Genomic DNA, 8082 nt, shown 5'->3' on the forward strand with positions numbered 1-8082 from the left:
ATGTAGCTTATAATGAGCCCCAGTGGGGGCTCTCCAGAGGGCCTGTCTATTGATCATTAGCCTGCTGTCCACACTCTAATTTCCAACAAGCAAGCGACGGTTGTAACAAGAGGTCAGATTGCCTGTTACTGGGTGTGTGTGAATTCATGTCTGCATGTGTGTCATGTTAGATTTCACTTGCTGTTCTGTTCAGAGTATGCCATCTGATGTGGAAAGTCTAGGTTTGATATTTGTGATGCGTGTGGTGAAGCAGCAGGCTGGCTCTACTTATTAGGATGTTTAAACTCAGAAAGTCAGAGGTTAGCAAAGTATGAGGACAGCACGCTGCTGTAGAGGACTAACACTGATGTTTAAAATAGTCACTGTCATCTACCGCATGTACAGTGGTGCATGACCGCCTGACTAAAGCTATTTGAAACAAAAACAGCTGCTTTTGCTCCTATATTACTGCTGCATGTGGCATATTCTAATCATTTACTCAAATTTTGTTTATTTTGTAAATACCCCACAGTATTACACCAACCAGATGCCAAAAGCATGCGCAACTTCCTAATAGACAACCAAATATCAGTATAGAACTATGTATATGTACTGTTTTACTTCCATGGCCAAAGGTGTAATCGAGTACCTGTTTGCTTTTACAAACATTTTTGAAAGAGTTTTGACAGAATAGATTGCTCTCAGGAGGTCAGTGAATCCCAATGAATTTCAGTGAATTCACTCACCATTTCAGGGATGCTCTCCACTAAATATTCCACGGTCTGTGGTATTATAACAAAGTAAAAGTCATTGGGAATGACAGCAACTCAGCCACAAAGTCACATAAATTGATAGAGCGGTTACAAAATAAACCTGGGGCCTAGGGCATCCTGGTGCCACGTGCACTTATGGACACCCTTATGTTCAAACATGGTGTTCGATAAGGACAAACTGTGGTTTGCACAGAAGTCCAACAACAAAACACCACTCGGATTAAGATCTGAGAGGCATTCCTCCCAGTCACACCCCTCCAGATCTCACTGTGGTTGCCTACATGAACCTTGAAGTCTCCCAGTAGGACAACAGAGTATTCAAGTAGAGCACCCTCCAGCACCCCGCCCAGGGACTCCAAGAAGGCTGGGTACTCTGAACCGTCATTCAGCTCACAAGCGCAAACGACATTCAGGACCCGCTCCTCAAACAGAAGGTGCAGGGAACAAACTCCCTCATCCACTGGGAGAAACCCCAACCTACAGGCAACAAGCCAAAGGGATACCACCCCAGCCCGCCGCCTCTCACCAAGGGCAAATCTAGTCTGAGACAGAGTCCAGCCCCTTTGAGCACATTGGCATGGACCTCATCGAGCCATTTCACCAGAGTGCACGTGGCTATTGCTTTTATTAACTCTGGTGGATTATGCAATGTGATACCCGGAAGCAGTGCACACCATTTCTGTAAAGAGTGTGGCGCCGTTTCAGGTCATCTCTCGAGTTGGCATCCGAAAGACATACTGATTGACCAGGGCACACCATTCAAGGCTCGCACACTGAAAGAACTGCATAAATTTGGGGATTAAATCTGTTTCGACCAGCGCCTACCACCCTCAGACTGATGGGCTGGTGGAGTGGCTGAATAAGACTTTAAAGTCCATGATTCGTAAGTTCATTCACGAAGATGAACGCAATTGGGATTGCTGGTTAGACTCCTTAGCAGCGTCAGCAACTCCTGTATAACAGAGGGGTTAGACTCAGGCAATTTTTACTGGGAGACAAAGTGCTTGTGCCCTTCTTCTAACTCTAAATTACTTGCCAGGTGGCAAGGGCCCTTCGTGGTCATACGGCGTGTGGGGGACGTCAACTATGAGGTTGTACGGTCGGACAGGGGAGGGGCCACGCAGATATATCACCTCAACCTCCTGAAAGCATGGAGAGAGGCTGGAACCACTTCTCTGGTGAGCCTGTTTAAAGAGAGAGATGAGTTGGGGCCGGAGGTGCCAAATTCCACCATTCCCACCTCCCTCCATTGTGATGACCATCTCAGACAGGCCCAGAGAGCAGATGTTGCCGTGTTGCAACAGGACTGTCCTGGCCTCTCATCGAGCACCATTTTGAAACGCAGCCTGGCATGACGGTGTGTTCACGGCCCCACAGGCTTCCCAAACATAACAGGCAAATTGTTCAAAGGGAATTGGCTGAAATACTAAAAATGGGAGTGATAGAAGAGTCACACAGCACCTGGTGTAGCCTCATTGTACTTGTAGTGAAGAAAGGTGGGTCTATACGGCCCATTTTTTCACGACACTGGATTTCACCAAGGGCTACTGGCAGATTCCAAAAAACGGCCTTGGAGAGTCAGCTTGAAAAAAAAAGAAGAAAGAAATGAAGAAGCTGTTTAAAAAGAATAACTACAATACAGATGTTGTGAAAGAACTAGTCAAGTGCACGTATTACACACAGCATAAAGACATCAACAAAGGGGCAAGCATCCAGAAACTATGCCAGGAATGGCCCTTTCTCTTCAATGAAGTTGGTATGACGGCACAGTTCCAAGAACTGACTGGTGTGAATCTGATGGAGACCTTCTTTGCCAATGTAGACAAAAAGGGTGCACGTCTGTTAAAGTTCCTCAAATATGTTGATGCACAAAAGCACAAGCAAGTCCTGAATGCTGGGGTCCGTTCTTCGTACCTCGCTAAGTAGGTTAGCTGGATTTGATTGTTGACGATTTCGCGTGATCTTGGATTGTTCGGTTCTCCGAAGCTCATCCGGGACTTGCTGTCATAGCAACAGATCCGTAAGCGTGAACCTGCTCCCGAGCAGGCTTACTTTATGTAAACAGGATTAGATCGCGGCCACTCAGGTATGTACACTTCATTTATACGAAAGCAACAGCGATATTTTCCCACTGTTTTACCATAAATAAATATTATCAATGTAACTAAAGATAATGCAGTACTTGATTCTTTTATTGATTCCATACAGATACATACAGGTCACTTCCTAAAAAAAGGGAAATGTACTATTAATCATTCTATTACATGTATGTGATTATTACAGATGTAATCCATATTTCACAGTAGTAATAGTAAATTACTTCATGTAATCAAGATGAGAGACCACGGCTATAAAAGCGAAGGTGGATTTGGGAAGCCTGTCGCAGCCATGTCCTGTCCGTATACGCGAGCCACCCATTGCGGAAGGTGCAAGATTGATAAGGAGAGTTTTCAGAATTCAGCGTATATTGCGGGACAGACAGGATCCTTTAGCTCAGCGCGACAGTGTGCTCATTGAGAGATATCGATTTTCCCGTGAGGGTATTATTTACTTAACCAACTTGTTGACGAGGGGGTGCAGGACCACCACCTGTCTTTTTTTGCTCTGCCCTTTTCTTGGTTGCTGTTATAAACAAACAGATTATTTCAGGGTCTCTGTTCAAAAGACTAAAAGCAATATAAGTGATAAATATTACCATTCTGTAGAATATTCTTATATTTCACTTTTACTTGTTCCCATGTTCTAGTGGGTCCTGTCGTGGCTCTAATGTGAAAGAGGATATAATATAATATAATAGATTTACCCTACCGCCTACTGGTGTTGGCCAAAGGGGCCGATAGCGCGATATGGCAGCCTCGCTTCTGTCAGTCTGCCCCAGGGCAGCTGTGGCTACAACCGTAGCTGCCTCCACCAGTGTGTGAATGTGAGAGTGAATGAATAGTGGCATTGTAAAGCGCTTTGGGTACCTTGAAAAGCGCTATATAAATCCAATCCATTATTATTATTATTATTATTGTTAAATTACTTACGAGTTTAATTTGTCAGCAACTTTCTGCCAGCCCTCTCTCCTTGCTTTTGCAGCCTTTGCAGTGTTCCCTTGCGTTTTAATTAAACTCTGAAATCCCTCAATCAAGAGTTCTTGCTCTGCTGCCGAAAAATACTGAGCGCGCTCCTTCGACATTTTCGCCGACCAATCAAAGGGTTGCCGATCAATGTTTCTACTATCGATGCGTAGCCCCTGTTAAGCCACCCAGTGAACTCACATTACTTCATCCAGCTATACTAATCGTCAACAACAGGTGTGTTCGGAGAACCGGGATAGCGAGCTCAAAGTTGGCGCGATGATTTGATCTTGGATGTGTCATTTGATCTTGGATGTAGTAAGCGAGGTACGAAGAACGGACCCCTGTTCTCTAACTTCTGACTGAAAGAGGTCAGTCCAGTGGTTGCTTGCAAGAAGTCATTGAGATGATGCTTCTTTTACTGGCTTATTTTGACGAGAAGGAAGAGCTTCTGTTCCACTGCGTTGAGATGACAAGCCTTGCAGAAGATGTTCAGATGGAGAAAGTGCCACCAACACTCTTCATCATTGTTTGCGGTAAGCTGAAAGAGCAAAATTCAACAGGTTTTTTGTTTTTTGTTGTTGTAACTGCCACGTTCTTGTACTCTTGGCTTGTTTAGTTTCATGTTCTGTTGCTTCCACACTAATACACTGGCTAACACAACCATATAAGTTCAGCTAGTAACATAACTCATCATATGATGCATGTAACAAGTATCTCTGTATTTGTATATATTACTGACATTAAAGCTCTTGCTATTAAAGTTTTTAATTTGTTGTTGTTTTAATTCTCAGGTTCCTCCTGCTTCGCTGCTGAGACATTCATGTTGAGCATTGACAAGAAGATTGTCAACAACCACATCACAACCTTCACCTCTGCTATCTGTCTAATGTTTGGCAGTTACTACTTCTTTAACATACACTACCGTGTGGAACTACAATCAACACTGGAGTTCCTTCGACGGTAAAATTTCTTTTATTATGGATTTATTTTTGTGCTTATCAAACTTGGCCATTTGATATCCCACCTCAGGTTGTTAATTTCCTCAATCTCTCTTGCCCTTTTTTTCATAAAGGTGTTTCTTTTCCATAAATCCTGAGAGAGGCACTAAGGTTGAATCCAAGAAGAAAAAAGTGTTCTCAGTCAATCCCAGAGTCCTCACTTCCATCTCAGACATTGATGACCATGAGTGGATCTAGTCCTACCCCTCTTGTTTGAGACAAAGTGATGAAGGTATACTATGTTACATACTCTACAGGTGTTCTGTTTTTGAAACAATTGTTACATTTCTGATTGTGAGTGGGAAGTTTTTAACAATGTGAAGTTTTACTAGACACAATTCGTAAAAGTACATGTTCTACTTTTGATTCACTGTTTTATATCTGAAAAATGTATCTGGTAAAAATGTGGTGAACCTGCTATTTTGTTTCTTGGATTTTAATTTTGTATTCCATATTTTACACTATTGGATATTTGTATTCCAATAGTGTAAACGTATGCTGCATGTACATTGCTGGCATTTTGTAGTTATCCAAAAATTTGCAGTTGAAGTTCTCAAAACAAGTGTAAAGTTTTTGTTTGTTACCTGATGCAGTTTGAAGATGTACATTTTCAGCTTTACTGCTCAGTTCTGTGTGCAAAATATGTGGGTGTAAACTTGTTCCTGTAATTTCTTCAATTCAGATTTTCTTTCAATTATAGAAAAAATGTTTCATTCTCTATATTTGTATTTGGATAATTTGAAAAGTCAAGATTCTACGTGTACTGACATTTATGTAGTGCGAACAGCACCAAAAACACTTAAAGGTGTCTGAATTGTCTGCTAAAGGTAATGTGAAATATAATGTGTGCTCAACGTACAGCACTGATTTTGCACAGTTTGAACAGAACTTGTAAGAATTCTGTGATTCCTTACTGTTACTGCCATGGAGGTAACTATTTGTGATTTGTTGAGTAAATTGATTTAGTAATTTGAGTAAAATCATGGTTTGTGTATTAAGCTTACAGAGTAGAACGCTTTAAAGCACTCTAGTCTAAAGAAGGTTCTGTATCATCTGATAACAGCAATTGAACTGCTAGCTATCTGAATATTTTACTTATACTCACAAAATATTTTTGCATTAAATAAAGTAGTTGATAATTGATACTATCAATTGAACAGTGAAAGGTGATCATATTTCATGAGGCAAACACTCATGATAGTTTGTCATGTCATATTAAATTATGAAGTAAAATGGTGTTAATAAATAGCAAAATTCTTTATTCAAACAGTAAATTATTTCATAAAACATTAACTCTCAAAGCAACAGAACTAGCACCCTTTTAGTCATACTAGTTAAAAGTGTTTCACTATAATATTTACAGGGAAGTTTTCTAATCTTTTTTTATAACCATTAAAAAGGGAAACTGCAATGCATTTTTAAAGTAAATTCTGGCAATTTTTACAGAATAAAATTGTATTTTATTATTTTTTGATAGTTAATTTTACAGGGAAAAAAATGTTGTGTTTTGTGGCACAAACTTTATTTTATATGTTATTTTCATGTTAATTTTAGGGAAAAACATTTTCTTCTATGGTAAAATATTGACCCTAGCACTATTTTTAACCGTAAAATCAACAATAACAATATCTTCTTACCGTTAAAGAAGAAAATGTTTCACCCGTAATTTTACGGTAGATTTCTGGCAACCAGAGCTGCCAGCGTTTTACCATAAAATCTAAAAAATTTTTACAGTGATAACTGCTTTTCAGAGTTTGAAGGACTAACTTTGCAATGAGCCCCTTCTGAGGAGCCCTGCCTTTAACCAGGCTTCCATAGTCCAAATGGACACCTCTGAAGTTTGCATTGGAGTGGTTTTGCTGCAGGGAGAGCCAGGTAACCTCCAGCCTGTGGCCACATCAGTAGGAAGCTTCTCAAGCACGAGTTAAAGTATTCAGTGATTGAAAAGGAGTGTCTGGCTATGAAGTGGGCACTGGATTCACTGAAACACTGTCCTGGCTGCAGAACATGAAGGACACAAACTCATGAGTCACTAGTAGGGCTGGGCAATATGGCCTAAAATTCATATCGCGATATAATTTGAAGCATGTGCGGTAACGAAATATATCGTGATATATTCTTTTCTTCTGTATAATGTATTTTCCACACTATAAGGCACACTTAAGATCCTTTAATTTTCTCAAAAATTGAGAGTGTGCCTTATGTATGAATTCTGGTTGTGCTTACTGATCTCGAACCAACTTTGGCGTGCAGAAATCTGTTAAAAAATGTTTTAGTACAACTTTGGTAAGCCACACTGCTTGATGGATTGTCAGAGCATTACGGCTGCCGTAGTGAGGAGCTTCGCGGAGTAATCTGGTTCCAAAGCTTCAGGTCCCAAAGTCAAATGAACACTGAGAGTTAAAAACAGTCTAAATTCTTTCATTTTTAATAAAATCATCAGCATTGCTGCTTTAGCAGGTGTAACAATTAAGTTTTACATCCATGCATCCATGAAAACAGAATTTATTAAATTTAACGGAGTTAGAATTTAACAGGAAGTTAGCTCGCTAGTTTCCACCTAAACATTTCATACCATGTTATGACTGAGAGAGTTTTGAAACTAATTAAAACGTACAGCTCTGCTACCACTTCCGACACAAATGAAGACAGAAAACTAAACAGCAGTGGTGTTTGCAGGGTTACTGAAGTTGGACTACCTGGTATATAATGTTGTGCTATGTGATTGCTAGCGACACAGCTATGTTAGCATAACATTAGCACAGTGAAGCTGGAGGATGAACGCCAACTTTTTTTCCACTCGATAAAAGTTAACGTGAGGGATTCTGTATGAACAAATGCAATCGCATAGCAGGATGCTGTACACGGGCCAAACTTCAGTCAGGAGAACAACTGAGATTATTCATCCACAATACGAGGTTAGCAGTGTTGGGTAAGTTACTTTAAATTAGTAACTTAGTTACATTACTAGTTACTTCTATCAAAAGTAACTCAGTTACTTCAAGTTACTCGTTACTTTCAGAGTAAATAGTTACTAGGGAAAGTAACTTTGGTTTAACTCAGAATTCTCTTGTTAATGTGTTGCTTCCGTAACTGGATACCCAGCAAGATTGCCAGTCTTCTAGCTTGCTTACTTGCCACAAGTGCACTGTGCCACCTACCAATAGAAAGGAAAAAATAATGTGCACATTTCCCCGAGAGAAATCCCACGCCTGATTTTATCCTAGCCATCCTATCCTCGCTTTTTACATCCAACACAAAAACCGC

General features: G+C 40.4%; 1 pseudogene; it reads left to right on the forward strand.

Annotated features, from left to right (window-relative positions):
• Nucleotides 1-2184: 2184 nt before the first annotated feature.
• On the forward strand, nt 2185-5013 carry LOC147321399 (uncharacterized; annotated as a pseudogene).
• The last annotated feature ends 3069 nt before the right edge of the window (nt 5014-8082 follow it).

Source organism: Aulonocara sp. 'chitande type north' Nkhata Bay, linkage group LG9 (genome assembly GCF_057382095.1).
Source record: "Aulonocara sp. 'chitande type north' Nkhata Bay isolate Kocher_YH1m ecotype deep benthic linkage group LG9, A_spYH_male_GT1.1, whole genome shotgun sequence".
In the NCBI taxonomy this organism is placed as follows: domain Eukaryota; kingdom Metazoa; phylum Chordata; class Actinopteri; order Cichliformes; family Cichlidae; genus Aulonocara; species Aulonocara sp. 'chitande type north' Nkhata Bay.